This window comes from Equus asinus, chromosome 25 (assembly GCF_041296235.1).
Source record: "Equus asinus isolate D_3611 breed Donkey chromosome 25, EquAss-T2T_v2, whole genome shotgun sequence".
NCBI classification, from domain to species: Eukaryota; Metazoa; Chordata; class Mammalia; order Perissodactyla; family Equidae; genus Equus; species Equus asinus.
Window position 1 is genome coordinate 42,114,287 of NC_091814.1, and position 20,878 is coordinate 42,135,164.

The window sequence follows — 20,878 nt, forward strand, 5'->3', positions numbered from 1 at the left end:
GCGCCGGGGCAGTTCGAACGTTAGTCCCGCGGAGCAGGCTCTTAAAGGGGGCGCCGGTGTGCGGTGGCGGGGGACAGGTGGGTCGGGTCTGTGCTCACAGGGCGGGCGGTGGGGAGGGGGCGTAGCCACCGTGTTTTTTGTCGTTAAAGATTTCGGCTTACCCTAACCAAAGCGAAGTAAATCATTCGAACTTTCATCTGAGTGTGGTAGTGGACTTTGCTCCTCAATAAAGTCCCCATCTTTCCCTGATCAGCCCCGCTGTCCTCCCCCGCCACAATTTCCAAAGCTGCACACATCTGCAAGTTGCCGGTCAATCCTGGCAGAAATGGAGATGATGGCAAAATGCCGCAGAGGAGACCCCTGGATAACAAATTGTATTACTACAAGATAGTTAGCAGATATTAATTTTGGATGAGTCCCTTGCCCCCTAGAGTCACACGCTCTTAGCATCTGTCAATTCTAACCCCGGAGAAAGAAAAACGTGGTTCTAAAAGTGCCTGTGTTTGCCTGCTTATCAAGGAATTGTGTCTAGGTACAAAGTTATTGGTTCTTCACTAAAGCCAACATGTATCACTTTGTTCTCTAGATTCTGGAACAAACACACATGTCACATGTTACAATGAAAGGTGGTACAGGTTCTCCACGATGATTTTTTCTTTTCCCACACGAGGACTGACTAGTCCACTCTTGGAAAAGTCTAGCCAAGTTCTAAAAATACAAATACAGAAGTCCTGTGTTCCCATGATGATGTCATAATCTTATTTTGTGTCAAGGTAAAAATATAGGGGAAGAGTGTTCCGGAATTTTCTGGTCCGTCAATGACTTAGTCTACCTACTATCCTTAGTACACAGCATTGTAGCAGAATCACCACAGGATTGTCCAGGGTCCTGGAGTGGGTTCCTGGAGAGTCCGTTCAAGTTAGTTGCACCTAAGCTCCACCACAGACCTGCCTGATGACTCTGGATAAATAACCTCAGGACACGTTAGTTTCTCCAACTCTAAAAGGGATCACACACACATCTGTTCTGTTGTGCAGAAGATAAGTGACAACTCTCAGCCACAATCTGAATCGTAAAAGTAAGTATAGCCTTCTTGGAGTCCATGTGAAACAATCGGCCTGATCCTGCAGGAGGGTTGGGCCACATAGTGTATTTAGTTAGGAGAAATACCAGTGAAGGGTGGGCTTGGTTATGGCCAATTCACAATCAGGAGGCCTGCAAGGGATGTGCTGGCTCAGTCACATTACCTATGCCCACAACTTATTGATGGTAACTGAGACACCATTCCATGAGACCCAGAATTCCTTCCCTCTAGGGATTTTCAGCTAGCATAAAGAAGGAGATAAAATTATAATGAATAATTACAAAAGCAAGGTGTATATTTTGAGTTATAACATGACAAATTTTTTCTTCTATTTTCTCTTTCTTTGAGAGTTACTAGTCACTTTAAAACACTAATTAAGAGCACAGGCTCTGAAGACAAGCATCCTGGGCTGGAATCTCAACTCCACTTTTTACTTGCTGTGTGACCTTTGAAAGTTATTTCACCTCTCTGTGCCTAGGTCTTTTTCATTTTAAAATAGAGATAATAATAGTGCCTACCTCTTAGAGTGTTTGTGAAAATAAAACAAGGTAACACATGCAAAGGTCTTAGAACAGCCTGGCATAATAATAATAAGCTATCAATGTATGTTAGTTATTAGGACACATTACCCTGCACATGACCTGGGGGTGGGAGAAGAGGCTGGGGAGGGAAGGAACACAGATGGGAGAAACAAGTTGTATGTGAGGAGGGTGTTAAAAAACCGCAATGTAGGATCCACAAGTTCAAAGCAGCAGGAGAAACAGAGTCCAGTGTAGGGGATATCGCAAGCGGCAGGTGTGGCAGGCACCTGTAGTAACTGGAAAAGGCTGGAAACAGAGGCTGGGGCAACATGATAGTGGGTCGTGTGTGAGGAGATGGGGCCACAGGGAGCTACTAAAGGTTGTTGAGTGAGGGAGCCACAGAATGGATTCTAGAACGGTTGGTACACTTAATTTCACTTAATTATAAAGAGGATCATTTAATTATAAAGCTCTTGTGAGAGTTTAGGCAAAGGGTCATGAAGGCCTGAACTAGTGGAGGTAGCAAGAATGAAAACACCGAGACACAAAAGGGACTTTAGTGATGACCTGGGATGCCCCGCCCCCCAAACAGGTCCTGATAGAGCAGGCCTTCGGTGAAGGCTTCCTGACCCCCCAGCCTGGGTGTTTCCAGTCCTCCGCCGTATGCAGCACCCTCCTTCGTCATTGCCCTCACCACTTTCTCCTGTCATGCCAGGGCCCCTCCCAGCCTGTGCTCTCATCAAAGGCAGGAGCCCATCACAGATTTGTACCCAGGAGACGGCAAAAATATTTAACAACAGTGCCACACAGGCACTAACCATCAGAACTGAGTCCTGGAGGCCCTGACGGTGCCAGGAATTATGGGGGCTCCTGCAGGAGGGGCTGGATGACAAGGAAGGGGGCCACTCAAAGGGCCTGGGGCAGAGGTTCTGCCAACGGGCATGGAAGCATTTCAATATTTTAACAACTGGAGTGGCCATACCCAATGCATACCGAGTGATTGTGCGCTTGGATCCATGAATCCCTAATAATGATACTGTCTACCCAGCACTGTGCTAGTCGCTTTACAGGAATTATCTATCATCCTTGTAAAGCCCGGAAAGTAGGTGTCATTATCTCCATTTACAGATGAAGAGACTAGGACTCTGAAAAGTTAGGTAATTTTCCAAAGTCTTATAGCTGTAGGTAGAGAGGATGGGCTTCAACTTCAAGCCTATTTAACTCTAAAGCTTGAGGGGGCGGCTCTGGGGCTAGATTACCCTGTTCCACCCCTTACTTGCTATGTGACCTTTGGACAGTTATTTCATGTCTAGGTGAAATGAGAATATCATGTCCTACTTTTGTAACGTGGGCAAGTTATTTAACTTTTCTGTGCCTCAGTCACCTATTGTGCAAAATGAGACTAATAAAAGTACCTACAGTGCTTAACACAGTCCCTAGCACCATACAAGCACTAAGACTTACTAAGTCTAATTATCGCTATTGTTGTGATTGTACCGGTGCCTAGCTCCGTACCAAGCACATAGCAGGAACACGGTTAGTACTCGTTGATTTTGAATGCTTTTTCTACTATACCACATAATAGGTGCTCCATAAATGTCTGCTGACTCGAAATTGAGCACAATCACTGTTGTTGTCAGGATTTCCTCTAGTCCTGAGACAACGAAACGGAAACGTGAGAATTCATCTCTGGAGTGCCTGGGCTCTTATGATCAGCAAGTTCACCTCCTCCTACCAAAGAAAAATGGGAAGACATAGAACATATTCTTCTAAGTTGTAAAAAGCAGGTAACTGAGTTAGAATTTGCCTTCAACAGTCTTTGAGATATTTCTGAGTTAAAGAAAAATTGGTAGGGGCCAGCCAGTGGCACAGTGGTTAAGTTCGCACACTCTGCTTTAGCAGCCCAGGATTCACCAGTTTGGATCCCAGGAGTGGACCTATGCACTGCTTGGCACGCCATGCTGTGGCAGGTGTCCCACATATAAAGTAGAGGAAGATGGGCATGGATGTTAGCTCAGGGCCAGTCTTCCTCAGCAAAAAGAGGAGGATTGGTAACAGATGTTAGCTCAGGGCTAATCTTCTTCAAAAAAAAAAGGAAAAAAATTGGTAGCATGGTGAGAAGCATTAGGGGTATCAGAAGAACAGAGGAAGGAATTTCTGTGGAAGAAGTGGCCAGAGCATGTCCGTCAGTCTGTTCTGTCCTTCTAGCCCCGTCTTCTCCGTTGGACAGGAGCTGAGTGCTGGCCGCAGCTGTTCCCACTCAGGCACTCTCTGGGCTCAGGCCTCTCTGCCCACTGCTGTTGACTCTGTATCTTATTTTCATGACTAATTGAAGGCTTTCTTATTATCAGATGAGTATAGCGCTTGTATTGCCTTAAATTGAGTTTGGTCTGTATAAAAACAAAGCAAACCCACATGAATTATGCCACAACAGCTCTGTGAGAAGGGTGAAGCAAAAATAAGTTTTCTGCACTGTGCCTACCTTTCAATGTTAGAACATTTGGAATTTGTTTTTGGTCCAAGTTGCTTCTGTGAGTGAATACTCGTTTGAATGGGATCTTGAATTCTTTAGGGGAAAAGCTCTATAAAATACACTATTAGGACTTTATGCAAACAATACTCTTGCGCTTCTGAAAACTGACAAAAGTGCTTTTTAATTCAACTTTTTCTCCTCACTATTCTGTCGTATTTTACATCTTTTTTTCTCTTGGCTGCTTGACTACTATGGAATTTCTTTATCTTCAAATAACATTTGACTAGGGGTGGACACCGAAGCCTGCCTGCACTTTTCCCTCCTCCTTATTTCCTTTTCTAAACCATTACAGCCCCACCCTTCTTCTTGTCCTAAATTTTGCATCTTGGTTCAGAGAACTTTAAGTTGTTTTTATGATCGTCTTTGTCATACTTGCCTCCTTTAGTACTCCTAAGGAAAACAAATTCCTCAATGAGTAGACCATTCAAACTCATTAAAGTGAGCCTAGTACCCTCTCAAGCCACAGAATGAGCAAACACCACCATAGAAAACCCTAGACCTGCACTATTCGATACGGTAGCCACTAAGCCGATGTGGCTAGTGCAGCTGAGGAACTGAATTTTTAATTTTATTTAACTCAAATCTAAAAACTGAAACAGGATAAAATCCTATTCCTGAAACCCAATTTTGTTGTCATTTTTTTTTAAAAGATTTTTAAATTATTTTTTTTCCTTTTTCTCCCCAAAGCACCCCGGTACATAGTTGTATATTCTTAGTTGTGGGTCCTTCTCGTTGTGGTATATGGGATGCTGCCTCAGCGTGGTTTGATGAGCAGTGCCATATCCACGCCCAGGATTCGAACTGACGAAACACTGGGCCACCTGCAGCGGAGTGCGCGAACTTAACCACTCAGCCACAGGGCCAGCCCCCTGTTGTGTCATTTTTTAAGTTTGAAAATTTGGTGTCCTAATTGTTGCTGTAATTATAAAATACACAGCAGATTTCAAAGACATAGCATCAAAAAGAGAACATAAAATAACAATATTTTTAGAATGGTTACATGTTGAAGTGATACAATTTTGGATATATCGGGTTAAATAAGAGAAGTTATTAAAATTAATTTAACCAGTTTCTTTTTACATATGTGGCTAAATTATATTTCTATTGGACCACACTGCCCTAGGAATAATAAATGATAGGGAGGTGTGGACATATGAATATGTATGAGCATATTGTGAGCAATTAACAAACATCCTTGGTTGGAGAAGAGGGAAAGGAGAGGAAAGATAAAGTGAAAAGGAAGTAAAACATAAAACAGCTGTACCGTTGAGGAGAAAATCAAAGAAAAATGTAAAAAACAGAGCTAACTGGCCAGAAGAAAGTTCTTTCTGGAACTGGGAAGTAGCCACAAAGGTAGAAAAGCACAACTCTACTTATCTGAATATGATGACACAGAAATTATGGCTTTATTATGTCTAAATTCAAAATACAAACGTGCAAACAAATTTCGGAGAAAGAGTACTCGCTTGGATAGCCTCAATCTCGTGCGTTGTTAGGGCACATTTATTCTTTACAATTCTGATGTCCTCCTGGAAGCTGCAGGACCATTTGTTTTCAATGTGCCATTTTCCCGCACAAAAACCTTCAGTGGTTCCCCGTGACATCTACAGCAAAAATCCAACCTCTGGCCTGGTCTCCAGATACAGTGTCAAACACACACAGCTGGAATAGTGAACAGAGCCTGGCTGCTCACCAGCTGTGAGTGGGCAGATTTGCAGGTGGTCCTTATCTTGTAAAATTGGGGAGTTGGACTAAATCAGTGGTCCTCGGACCATAGCTGCACAATGGAATCACCTGGGGAGCCTTTAAATATTGAGACAGCCAGGCCTCACCCCAGATGACTTAAGTCAGAATCTCTGGGGTGAGACCCAGGCTTTGGAATTTTTTAAAGTTCCGTTGGTGCTTTCAATGTGCAGCCACATTTGAGAACCAGTGGACTAGTGGATTGTTTTAGAATCATTTCAGGTCTAGATTCTATGATTTTATGAATCTAGGCAAACCTTTCCAACATTTCTACTACCCTGAGTAGCATAAATGCCCCCTCTTCCCCCAGATAGACAGTTCTAATCAAAGGTATATCTCTTGTCTCCTACTTCCTCAACTTTCCTTTCCTACCCAAATTCTGCACCACCACTTCCTCCAGGAAGCCTTCCATGCCCAGTGATGTTTACGGTATGTTCACTGGGGCACACACACTCTCTTTCATAACCTAACAGTCATTTCTTACTTAAAACCACAATACCGTTTATCTTGTGATAACCCTTATATTTCCGTTTCATATTTTATTTACTGACATATTATTTCACTTTTATGTGGACATACTTCTCATTTCCCAGTAATGTTATAAAGTGCCAGGAGATGCTACATTACACTTTTACATCCTGCCTCCTCTATACTCAGAACCCTGAATATTGCTACCTACATATCAAGGGATCAGGAGCTATTTGATAAACTACTTAGTGGGTTCCCAAAATTTGAGTCTAAAATATTCAAACACAGCCCACCAGAGGGTAAAAAGAGCGTCCTCGACATAAATAATTCTAGTGGTATATTAACCAAACTATCACCCCAAATACATTTTTTTCTTACCCTACTCATAATTATTCATGACGCTAAGCTCTACCGTTTCCCCATAAGAAGCTATTTTTCACATAAAATAAGCTGATTTTTGATAGACAGTTTGCTTTTCCTGCCATGCAGTTTACAAATATGTGATTCTATTACTGAGAAAGTAATTGCAGGGCCAGCCCCATGGCCGAGTGGTTAAGTTCACACGCTCCGCTTCTGCAGCCCAGGGTTTCACCGGTTCGGATGCTGGGCACGGACCTAGCACCACTTATCAAGACATGCTGAGGCGGCGGCCCACACAGCACAACCAGAAGGACCTACAACTAGAATATACAACTATGTACTGGGGGGCTTTGGGGAGAAGAAGGAAAAAAAAAAAAGGAAGAAGATTGGCAACAGATGTTAGCTCAGGTGCCAATCTTTAAAAAAAAAGAAAGTAATTGCTTGCCTACTCTTTTCTGATTAAACATTTACTACAGGTTAGGGAATGTACTGGAAACCCTACTGGGTATTAGCACCTCATTTAGGAGCAACCTCTATATCTTTCAGCTGATGAGAAAGTCTGGCCTCTTCTCCCCACTCCCATTCTAATTCCTGTAGCTAATAGAACACACTTTAATCATCAGTCAAGTCCATTTTAGATCAACATAGCTGATCTAAATTCCAACATGAATGCTCCTTTAGTTCAAAAACCCCAAAGCACTAAGCCGTCTCATGCTCATTTTGACTAAGCAAATTCTGAGTAAGTATTTATACAGACACATCCTCCAGTGTAAAAGGAAGTTTCAGATCTGCTGTCTAACCAGGAGCTAGTGTGTGGAATAGCAAATTTATGGTTGTAAGGCAGTCTGAGCTCTTTGCAGGAAGAACGATTGTGAAATAGGCAGCACTCTCATAGTCTTCTCTGCATCATTGTCACTTGGAAAGTTCTCTGAGTCCAACTCCTCTCTTAATAAAAGATAATTCCTTTTGGCATTCCCTGAAAATACCAAAAGACCATTGTGGGGGAAAAAAGTGCCCTTTAAAAGTCAAGTAGGATTAGACATCCTTCCATATGAGAATTGGTCAAGGAAGAAAAACTAGTTATGAAATGTTTTGTGGCATTGCCCTTTTAAGAAGCCTAAGATTTTGGTTCCCAGTCTTTCCCCTCCTTTCCCTCTCTGGGCTGTTGGGCTGACGTAATGCTTAGGAAGTTTCAGAGTCACAAGGGGGCCCCTGAGGTCAGAGTCTTGAGAAGCCTTTTCTCAGTCAGAGTCTTTCCGTTTGATTTTGAATGTGTCCACGCTGTGATGGAGTGAGTGCGTGTCACCACGGATGTTCCGATCAGCGTGCCTGCGTGGAATTGTTTTTGGGTGTGTCACTGGCTGTTGGGTGGAGAGGGGATCTGCTTAGACAGTTTGGCCACAGTGGTTTGAATAAAATGCTATGGTTGGAAGGGATGGCAGAGCCCCTGATGTCTCTTTTCTGTTATGACAGGGATTTTTGTTTGTTTGGGTTTGGGGGGGGCGGTGTTTGTTTTGAGGCTTATAAATGATTTTTAAAGTACTTTGATTGCTTCTTGGGCCAATATTATGTTTGTTTATGTGTTTCCTATTGGGTAGAGGAATTAGGTTTGTTTTATTAAAACATTAGTTTGTGTGCCTGTGCTGGGGGAGGAAAAGGAGCCATTTAGCCCCACCCCCGCTCACAGATGGGAGAGTAAAATAGAATGAAGGTTATGGCTTTGCTCTTTTTTTTTTTTTCCTCCATGAGCTCTAACTAGACTGGAAGGGTCTGACAAACAATTAACAATCCTCCCCACTCAGCTGCTGTTTCCCAAAATAGCATCCCCTTGGCTGCCAGTGTAGATGGGGGCCTTCAGGGGAGGAAGACACAAAGGTGCCCTCTTTATGAAGCCCGCATCCTCTGTGAGCTCTTGAAGGCAGAGGGGGAAACCCAGGGGATTAAATTAGCAGGCAGCCCAGGCTCCACCTGGAAGGGAAATAGATAATAGGCTTTAAAGACAGGAAACAGCTTGTGCTCCAAAATAATAATTTTCAGAAGCAACACATGATGGATGCTGGGAAGGTTTTCTTTCCCCCCAGTTCATAATTTCAAAGCGAATCGCCCTTTAAGATGCAGCTCGGTGAATGAGTCAGGTCTCCTGGTATTCCTGCAATGCTGCTCCTCCTCGCCCCCGTGTTTGGAAGGACTGTTCCAGCCAGCCCTTTTCTAAACCTGACTCCCAGTTACAGAAATTGCTCAACACCGGGTCTGGAGAGACCTGATTAGGGCTGATGTTGCTTTTTTTTTCTTTTTTCTTCCTTCTCTGCCTTGTCCTTTCTTTCCTGTTTCCCTTTCTCCCTTTCTGCTCTCTCAGACTGCCATTTCTACCTCTTCCTCTTCCTTTTCTCTCAAAGACCGCCCCTCACACTCCCACATGTCAGTTTGCTCTGCCAGCCCAGGCTCTCTGGGGTCCTGAAATGTCACCTGTCATGAGTGGGGCACTGGATGGGAAGAGAAAACACAGGATGCACTAAACAAAGAAAACAGACCAGCAACACACCTTCGAGAAGGTCGGGAACCTGAAGATAAAGGAGGAAGGTGGAGAAATGGAAGGACCAAATATGCCCCCAAAGGATTAAAAGATTGTGCATATCAAATTGGATTCTGGATTTTGTTTTTTTAAATTTCCTTGAAACTATACCCAAAGGAAATTAAAGCAGCTATCAAAAACAGAAACCCATTCCATGAATTAACTCACAATCAACCTCAGCTGCTAGAAACTACGGGCTTGGTTACTTTTGCATTGTGTATATGCTCCCACTCTAACAGTGATGTTCTAGTTCACGGTCTGGTCATATGACCATGCCCCCTAGACTGGGACTTCCCTGCAGGCAGCGGCGGGTCTCCTATGTGTATCATCAGTGCCAAGCACGCACTTGGTCCAAAGGAGACGATCAAATGTTGGAAGGATTCTTAAAGTGTTGGGGTGAGTGGATGGATGGATGGATGGATGGATGGATGGATGGATGGATGGATGGATGAATGGATGGGAGAATAGACAGTAGAGGAAGACACTTGGAATACTCATAAATTATCTCTTTTTCTCCTGATATTCTAGAAAAAAGAATGTATTGACAAACTTTCTTCTGACAGGCAAAATAAAAAAGCGATATGATTAATTTTGATTTCCAACAACACTTGCTCTTCATATATCCTCTTCAGCCCGTAGTGCTATACTTGGCACACACAAAGTTATGCTCGGCACACATTTGTTGAATTAATGATTTAGAGAGGACTTAAACAGCTATTCTCCCTTAAGGGAAAGGTTTCCAGGAAAGAGAATGGAGGAGCAGTATATAGTGATACAAATAGAAAGCATTTTATGAAATTATCTTTCCCAGCCTTGACTTTGTGAGATATCTTAAGAAGAAGAAACTTTACAATGAGAAGGGATATTTTGGAGACCATGGAAGGGCTTTCAAAGTAAAGAGAGAGGAATGGGAGTATGTATGTGGTGTGATATTTCCAAAGGATGCTCTTTCAGAGGCATTCGCGGCCGACTCTAATGTTAGACGTTTGGATCCAGAGATGCCTACATTCTTTTCGCTTTGGCAAGGACTCTGCATAATAGAGGGATATTAATTAGGAAGCAAGGTGAGTGCCAGAACAGTAGGCGAAATAGAATACCCGCAGCCCAGAGAACACAGCTTCTACTCTGACCCAAATTGGGGTGGGGGAAAGGATGTGTGAGTTAACAAAGGACTGAGATGATGCTAAGCAAATATGTGATTATGCAGGTATGTAACCAATATTTAATATAACGACACGATAGCTCAATCTGAGATTTGTCACTCAGCTACCTTTAGGTCATTTATTTATCCAATTCCTCCCCGACTCCCCAAACCCCACAAAAAACAACAAAAAGCATAGGAGAGCTGAGATTTACACAGGCCAGGAGCTTTACCAAATTCTGAACACAGAATATGCCTGGGAGGTATTAGAAAGGGCAGTTAATTGGTTGGCTCCTGAATGTGTTAATCCTGAGCAAAGCTGTGTTACTACCTCATTAGCACATTAATTCTACTGACTATTCTCTGTAGTCCTGTATCACTTAATATCTTGGGCATTTATGGAAGGGGTTTTACAAAATCAAGTTGTGTTGACTAGAATTGCAAACTAAGACTTTTGACTCAAAAGCCCTTGTTCAGGAACATTTTAGATTAAGAAAAGATATGGTTGTAAATATGTGCCTGAAATAATGAGCCTGACTCTTTCTTCTCTGCTCAGAAAACCTGCGGTTGGTCTCAGCATCTTCATGGTTCCTCGCCTCTCCTGTAGGCACGCAGTGAGAGGTGAGCAGGGTTCCCACTCTGCCAGCTGTGCTGGAAATGGTTTCTGGGACCAGTGAAGGATTCGAAGACTCCTATCTCCACACACCCATAACCACTCTCCCAAAGGAGAAGCGGGGTGGGGGGTGGGGGTGGCTTACTTAAGATACCACCTTTACTCCAAAGTCTTCTGCCAGTCCCTCAGGTTGGAGCTCAGTGCTGCATGTATTTTTCATGCACCTTATTTTTTGCATGTATTTTCTACAATTCCCTGCATGCATCTCTTTCTTTCTACTAAATTATAAAATGGTTTGAAGTAGGGAGCTTTTCTCAGCCTCTATCTCTCCATTAGAATCCAGCCTACTGTCTTGTGTCTAATAGGTACTTCATAAGTATTTGTTGCTTTGAATTTTTGAGAGATAGCAGGAGGTAATAGAACATTGGATGAGTAATCAGATTCTCAAGTTCGGGTTCTGCTGCTAGGCAGTGGGGTGACCCTGTGTAAGCCATGGCACTTCATGGGCCTTAGGATCCTAATCCGTGAAATGATGAGGTTCTAAGGTCCCTTCCAGTTCTAAAACACTAGAAAAAGAGAATGAAAAAGACCTTGAGCAGCTCAACTTTATTTGCCAAATTAGTGGCAGTGGAGGAATATTTAAAGGAAAAAGGAAGTGAGACGTTTCCTAAATGTTTCCGGTACTTATTAAAATCCCTGCAGTTCAGGTTCTAAACCAAGAAAATATGGAGGACAGAAAAAGCCATCACAACATTCTGGTTAATGACTTAAAAGAATAAATTGGATTTCACCCGTGAAGATTCACTGATCATCTTCTATGTGCCAGGCACCATACTGGACCCTGGGAACCAGGATGAGTATGACCCCATCTTGCAGTGCCTTCATGCAGCTCACCCCCTAGTAGGGGAGATAGATGAGAACATAATAGAAATTCAGCGTTATCAGCCCTACAATAGGACAATGTGCAAGGACAAGGATGGGATCAAAGAGAGCAAATGTGACTGTTCTGTGATGCCAGACATGGAGACGAGAGGAGAGCTGGGGCCCAAGACTCACAGTGTCAGAGAAAGATGCTTGAGCTACTTTTTCTTTTACTAGTTGTAGAGGAGGATAATACATAGAAAGATGGGAGTGGGTAGGCGGAGCTCCAGCCACCATCCAACTGTTAATGGAGTAGCATCTGCCCCCAAGGCATGTGAGGGCACCACATTTGTCTGTGTTGTTCACTGAGGTATCTCTAGCACCTAGGACAGTAGCTGGCACATAGTCATGCTCAAAAAATAGTTGTTGAATGAATGAATAAAAACAATACATTAAAACATATCCTCTGTTCACCTTAGCCCTATCTTTTTGACCAGTTCAGAATGCTACACAGTGGCATCACAGAAGCCAAGGAAGAAGATTTCAACAAAAAGGTATATTCAGTGATGATAATTCATGTCACATATTGCAGAAAAGACAAGGGAAATTAGATTGAGAAGTAGATTGGGCAGTTGGGAGTTTCCCAGTGACTTCCCCAGAAAGAGTAGAGCTGGAATGGTAGTGACATACATAAGTCCTTCTGCAGGGCATTGAAGAGTGATAGGGAAGTGAGGCGTGGAGACAGCTAGCAGATAGCTTGTTCTTAAGAACTCTCACTGTGAAGATGAAGACAGGTCTTAAGCAGAGAGAGAAATCCAGGAACTTGAGAGGGTTTCTGACAGTTGAGAGAGATTCGTTAAAGGACAAGGAGTCTTCATCCAGGGGAGGTCCACTGGGTATAGGAGGAAAGGGAACCCACTAACCCTGAGTTCCCATTGTATTTAATTCTCTCAACAACTCTTGTGAAGGTGTGGGACTTATAGGTGAGGAAACTGGGGTTTGAGATGTTTTTTAGACTTGCTTAAGATATGCTACAACAAGGATAAACCTTGAGGACATTGTGCTCAGTGAAACAGGCCAGTCACAAAGACAAATGCCATATGATTCTACTTACATGAGATACCTAAAGTGGTCAAACTCGTAGGGACAGAAGTAGAATGGTGGTTGCCAGGGGCTGGGGAGAGGTGGGGATGGGGTGCTGTTGCTTAATGGATGTAGAGTTTCAGTTTTACAAGATGAAAAGAGTTTCAGAGATTGGTTGCATGACAATACGAATGTACTTAACACTACTGAACTATACGTGTAAAAATGGTTAAGAGGGTGAATTTTATGTTATGTGTATTTTACCACAATTTAAAAAATGAACTTGCTTAACATCACACAGCTAGTAAAAGGGGAAGATAGAATTCAAATTCTCACCTGGTTGGCTGTGAAATCTCTGCTCTTTTCTATAAACACCTACACCAGTCTATGAAGTTGAAACTACAGTAGGGAGAGGGGATAATTGGCAGAGAAAAGTTTTGGGCGAGTCAGTAAGGCAAGGGATCTAGAGCTGAAGGTGGGGGACCAGCCCAGAACAAAAGTAAACTACCTCTATGAGACTGAAGGGAAGAAAGGAAAGGCGGGGGTGGGAGTAGGTCCATTTGTGCTGGGGAGCTGAGGAACTTCTGAGAACCTTCACTTTCTTTGTGAAGTTGGAGGCAAATGGGGAGGGATCGAGCAGGGAGCCTGAGGGAGTAAAGGAAATTTGGGATAGCTGTTGTGGACAAAACTGGCCAGAGTTACATTTATAAATATATGCCAAGCAGAGTTGAGATTCTGGCCATCATGCTTAACCAAATATGTGGATAAATATGTGGATAAATTCCAGGAGGAACCACCCCTAAGGAAATATGCAGTTAACTGAAGTTTACTCATTAGATTGACCAGTTCAGTCACAATCAAAAGCATTAATCACATCCCCGAGGTGACTAAGAGCCCCCCAAAACGGGAGGTTTACTTGTAGACTCAAGGTGCAGCTGTGAGCAACTAGAAAACAGCTGCTACAAGGAAACCAGCTTGAACCCAACAATCAGAAGAGCTGAAGTGTAATGAGTCTTAAGTGGGAGCCCTCCTGCCTGTGCAAAAAGAGGCTTAAAGTTCAAACATCTTGAGCTGCTCGCCACCAAGTGATGAGAATTGTCAGTCACATAGGTAGTGACGCTGATCTTAGGAGGGGGCATCTTCAAATTACAAAAGATGGCAGCAAGATCTAGGCACCAAATACTTTGTATTTTTTTCTTCTGTAGGGTTTAAAACCAGTGATTTTAACCGGTGGAATTTCCCCCAGTACTTCCCAAACAAATTACTTTTAATGTTACAACATGAGACTACCAAATTCTAAGAATACAGCCTTTTCAGATTATTCCACTGTTAATAGGTCCCCTTAAGTATCTTAATTTGCAACCTACTGATTACAAAGTAAGTGGGATTCATTTTTTTAAAAAGAGTTTTAGGATAGCTACAACAGGCACAGACCACTTTAACAAGCTACAACTGCGAGTCGATTCTATTATTTGACCAATCTCTACATGGAACTAGTTTCATATATGTAGTTAAGCAGATAATTACAAATATGGCAACAAAAATGAGTTGCTGCATTGCCCTTCAATTTAAAAGAATATTTTATTTTGAAATAGTTACAGATTCACAGGAAAGTGCAAAGATAGAACAGAGAGTTTCCATGTACCCCTCACCAAGTTTCCTCCATAGTTACATCTTACATAATTATGGTAGCGAAACCGAGAAATGATAGTGATACAATATGTATATATAGTTTGACGTCACTTTTTTCACATGTGTGGATTCGTTTGACTACCACTGCAGTCAAGATACAGGACTACTCTGTCACAACAAAGACTTCTCCCACGCTAGCCCTTTATAGTCACATCCACCCCTCTTCCCTTGACCGTCCCTAAACCTGGCAACCTCCAAACTGCTTCCCATCTCTATAATTTTCTCATTTTGAGAATGTTATAGAATGGAATTAAATAGTATGTGACCTCTTGAGATTGTTCTTTTTCCCTCAGCCTGCTGTCCTTGAGATTCGTCCAAATTGTTGCAATGTATAGATAGCTCATCTCTTTGTATTGCTGAGTAGTATTCCACAGCAGGGATGTACCACTGTTTAACCATCCATCTTCGGAGGGACATTTTGGTTGTTTCCAGTTTTGGGCTCTTACAAATAAAGCTGCTATGAACAATTGCGTACAGATTTTTATGTGGACAGAAGTTTTCATATCTCTGAGGTAAATTCGCAGGGGTGTACTTTCTGGGTAAGTATATATTTAGTTTAAGAAATGGCCAAGGTATTTTCCAGAGTTCCTGTACCATTCTATGTTCTCACCAACAATGGATGAGTGATCCAATTTCTCCACATCCTCGCCAGCCTTTGATGTTGTCACTACTTTTTATTTTAGCCGTTCTTATGGATGTAGTGATATTTCATTGTGGTCTTAATTTGCATGGCCCCAATGACTAGTAATGTTGAACATATTTATGTAAAGACATGAAAATTTGTCATTGGTTTCATAGTTTCTTTTGGCAAATCATTTTATTCTCTCCAAACCTCAGTTTTCTCATTTGTAAAATGAGAAAATTTCACTATAAGATCCCTAAAATTTAACTAAATGACCCTCCAGGTCTAAAATTCTATGTACCACTGGATCTCCCTGGTGAGTTTGTTAGCAAGGTGAGGAGATTTTAATTTTCCCTTGTGCATCAGCTATTCCCGTCTGCCAAGAATTGACAAGGAATGAATCTTATCCATGGGCTTCACTGACATTTCCATGAAATGTGTGACAACTCCCTTTGTGCTTCATTGGCCCTAGGCCTTATTCAACATTTAAGTCACATCATCAAAGGCTGAGAAAAAATACTCAGACTTTCACAAATTTATAAGAGACTTTATTAATTTTCTGATTCATCATAAAGTCCTTTTTATTCCTTTGTTCCCAGGATTTACTATAGAACATAGTTTTAAGTAGATGATAGCTTACAATTTTCATCCAGCATCAATTGAGTGCCTACTGTGTGCAGATAGGGTGGTGTACTGGAAGGAGCACAAGCTGTATATGGAGAAGGACTTCGGTTTGAATCACGCCTCTGCCATTTATTAGCTGTGACCTTGTCGAGAAACACAACTTACCTGAACTTCAGTGAAATAGAGATAATAATTGCTGCTAAAGTTGTTGTGAGGAAGAAAGAAAATGCATGTAACATTCCCAGTTCATAGTAAGCACTGAAGAAATGGTAGCTATGCTTATGTGGGACCCAGGGGGGTGGTCCCTGGAGGAAACCTGGAGGAAGAGACAGCCTGTGCCACGCCCTGCGCAATGTGCTTTCACACACACACTTAACTCATTTAATTACTACATTACCGCTGGGAGGCAGGTAGTTACAAGCCTGTTTTTATAAAACTGAGGCTGAGAATTTAAACAACTGAAGACCACCCTGATACCAAGTGAAGGACATGGAATTCAAACTGCGTCCTTAGGGGCTTACAGTCTAGTCAGAGAGATAAGCCATGCAGAAACAGATAAATACCAACACAGAGTAGCAAGTGTCAGTTGAGTGGCAGAGCCAAAAAGCATTTAGCAGTTTAGAGAGGGAGTTAATTCTGAGGACTGGCCATTTGGGGAAGGCAAAAGGCAACTAGAGGGTTACAACTTATTTGTGTTGCTGGACATCTCTGAGTTCCTAGATGTCACCAATGCAACTGTCTGTTGGTCCTGGAAGCCCAGCCCGGCTGCTGTGGGGAGGGAGGCAGCCCTCGGCCCGTCCCATTCTTCCCAGCTCTCCCTCCTCCCTTTCGTCAATGGAATATTTATATGCAGGCCCTCCCATCTCACTCTAAAGTTTTATCCAACCTGTGTTTTTCAGCATTACCGCACAAGGTCACTGTCAGAGTTGTATTTCTTCTATTCACATAAAGCCCAGGGTCCATTTTATAGAAATACATTCAGATTACCATCCCTAAAATCATTTTCTACGAAGTGAGCTCCATTTGCTTACAAGCATATGTCTGGGCCATTTTTACACTTGCTAATTTTCAAATGGTCAATGGGCTCTGCTGCCTATAGTCTGACTCATAGCAGGTATTACAGAAACTCATTCAGTCAATATGCGTATGTATTGAGCGCCTACTATGTGCCAGGCACTGGAGTCTCAGTCCTCATGGAACATACATTCTATGAATGACTGATTAATGAACGAAGGCCGTAAGAATTTAATTTGAATATCAACGTTCATGGCAGATTATTAGTAAGAAATTGGAATAAATAAATTCTGTGGCTTTAATGAAATATGGTGTATCCCATGCCACACAGAGAAACTACGAATTCTTTGCGGCCGGGGACAATCCTTGAAAATTTCATCTCTGAGCCTATAAACACATCATCTTATAGACTGATATCATGTTTATGAAGCTGAGCAAGTTTACAAATGTTTGAAATTTGATCTCAATTTTAGTTGCAAAAGCCTAAATTGGGTTAGAGCAGCTTACCTTCATCTCCAGCCCTCCTTGGTCCTCAGGGATCAAGGAGTAACACAATTAAGTCATTAAAAGTAGAGTGGGGGCAGCCTCTGTGGGTTATGTCTGGTTTGGCAACTTCCTTTTGTGTGTAATGCACAGACTATGTATTTGTAGCTGTTTTGTGAGTAATATGCAGAGTACAGGCTTTTAGATCTTTTAAATTACCTCAAGGCATTGTATTTCAGCATCTGATGAAACTCCAAATGTTTTACTTTTTGTTATTCCAGCCCTTCAAACTTCCCCGGAATTGTCACCTTTTAGAGTTTGTGTCTTCTCATTGTGCTCCCAGAATTCTCAATTTATGCTGCCGTCGTGTTGCTGAGAAGAAAATAGAGCTTTTACCCAGTTCAGGTAACAGAATCGCCTTAGAATCCACACTGATACCTCAAAAAGGAAAAGAAAACAAAGGCTGTTGTAGCGTAGGGTTGCAGACTCATTTCTCCCTTGGTTTCACTTCCTTTTCCTTTCCGGTGGCTTCCCATGTCGTTCTGTAGCCTCTTGTTCTCTGAATTTATTTTCCATTTGAGAAGTCGTTTTCTCAGAAGATGTTTTTCTCCTCGGTTGTTCCCACTCTCTGGCCCTGGTTTTGCTTCTTGAGAGGTCTGGCTGCTGCCTGGCACTTGCCTCAGACCCAGTCTCAGCTTGCCAGGGCTCCAGGCCAATCCAGCCTTCCAGCCGCCACTTAGCCACTGAGCTCCAACTGTCCAGCTCCAACTAACTCCGAACCTTCTGGTCCCAAACATTCTTTCACACCCAAACCCCGCCAAATAAGGGACAAATGTAGAAGCTCCTGCTGGGTTTAGCTAACACCGAATAGGAGGAAGGCGAGGATGGAAAAACATGCAGGATCAGTTCTCCTTAGAACAAGCAGCTTCACATACCTGTTCATTGATAAGGATCGATGAAATTTGTATTTCAAATTTGTATTTCATTAAGTAAACAGTCAAATGACGATAGAAAGGAAAATTCAGATTGTATGACAGCTCTACTGGTCTTAAAAATAAGAAGGCGTATATTAGTTATCAAATATTTGAGCCCCCAAGATGGCTGAGAACTCATTTCTTAGCACCTCTTCTCACAGCCTTCAAGAAAAATGGTGCCTTGTATAAGAACCTCTGAATTCTGTCCTTGTCCCTAATATGTGTGGGGGGAGGAAGAGTGTGGTTAGGATGTTTGGGATCCCTCACCTCACAGATAAGGCAAAGACAAGATAAAGTATTAAATAAAGAATGTTAATGCTGCCGAAACCTTTGGAGAATTCAGACAAGTCCTTGGAGCATTCATTCTGGGCCCCTGGAATGTCATATGATCCTGAGTGGGATATTTCCCCTCTATGACTTCAGTTGTAAGGTGACACTGTACTTTTGCACCGGTATATGAGGACTAGCTAATTAAAATACTGTACTGGTTCATTCAGGAAGTATTTACTGAGTTCCTACTACATACAAGGCATTGTGTAAACAGACTGTGTAATATGACATAAAAATTTAAAAATAGATCACCGTAAATAAACTCTGATAGGATTATGTAAAACCTTTCAGATAATTTTAGCTGTTTGGATATATAAATAGGGCTTCTAGTTTTACTGTTTTGAATGAATTGATCTGGTTTTTTCCACCATCACCCCTCCCTTCCAAATTAAGTCATTCATCTTAGTCAACAGCAAATTCCCATCTATTCTCTAGTGGTATGAGCAGAGCTGCCACATGAGGTTGTTCTCTGCACAAGGATACCCCACTGAGGGGGCAAACGGGATAGAAATTCACTCTATGTTCTGCTGCCTAAGTGATGTGACCCAGCTGGGTCAGTGTCCACCCAGAGGAGGGAAAAATTTCCTAATTTGCACAAATGTCCCATGGTCTAGCTGTGGCCCTGCTCGTGTCCTCAGTTGGTTCATGAGCCAGAAATAGAATAAATGGGCAGAGCTTAGTGTTGTAATCAAATAAGATGTACAAGATACCCTTAATGGTGTATATGATTTTTATCTTGCTACATGGTAAGTCACTCCTTTAAGTGGCTGGATTTGGTGTTCCTCTTACTCAGTCAAGCCAACTGTGGGGAAGCAAGAAGGAAATCTTCTGGAGAAGGAGGCCACAGTGTAAGCCTCAGTGAGTCCCCCTGGAGCCACAGTTTGGGCTTCTTCCTCAGCAGGGGTTCCCCACAGTCTGAGTGTTTCCAGAAATTTTAAGGCCGGGGGTCTGAACTCATATTGAACCTACCGAAAGACGTCAGCATCAGCCCTCTTGTGTGACCTTCTTATGAGAATCAAAGACAGCAGCCATCAGAAGCCTCAGGCTCTAGAGGAGAAGCTGTTGGGCAAGTACATCAATGAGCAACTCCTTTTACCATCAGGGATGAAAGTTGGAGGCCAGGAACACATTTCCTGTCCTTCATGGGTTGGGGGGGCACTCTTATAAATGGAAGAAAACTAAGTCATGTGATTTAAAGAAACGATAACAACCCCCCGCCCCCAAAATCCCCCCAGAACCATCCAAAATTCCACCAGATTCATTTGACTTAACTCCTCTCATGGAGAGTTAAGGTAAGGTGGACTATTAGTCAATCTCACTGTAGGGTTAATTCATTTAATACTTTGATTTCCCAAGTGTCAGTTGATCCACTGGAGCAAAAGAAGCTTTGCTGGACCAAGGGGAGCCTGCAGAGTTTTGGTATGGGTGTGCTATGGGTACAAAATTCATATTTAAGTCCTAAGCCCCAGTCCCTCAGTGTGTGACCTTACTGGGAAAATAGAGTTGTTGTCAAAGTAGTGGGTTAAGATGAGGCCATACTGGAGTGGGATGGACCTCTAATCCAACAGGACTGGTGTCCTTATAAAAAGGGAAATTTGGACACAGACACACACACAAGGGAGAACAGCGTGTGAAGACTGGAGTTATACAGCCACAAGCCAAGCAACTACTAGAAGCTAGGAGAGAAGTCTGAAACAGATATTTCCCTAGTGCCTTCAGCAGGAGCATGGCCTTGCCAGCACCTTGAGTTTGGACTTCTGGCCTCCAGAACAGTGAGACAATAAGTTTCTGTTGTTCTAGAAACCAACCAGTTTTCAGTACATTGTTACCACAGCCCTAGGAAACTAACACACAGAGGAGTGGCGCGGGGGCGTGGCAGTTGCCATAGACTGTCTCTTTCCAAAAATGGCCCCAGCAATATCTCCCCACACACATGTTCTTCTAACACAGTGACTTTCACAATATTCCCATTGAGTCCTGGGGTCTATATACCCTCCCTTTGAAACTGAGTAGGATTTGGGGACTTCCTTACCAAATAGAGTATGGCAAAAGTGACACTATGTGACTTCCAAAGCTAGGACATAGAAATGCCATGCACCTCTGCCTTGATCTCTCGGGACACTCTCTCTGAGGGAAGCTAGCTGCCATGTGAGCAGTCTC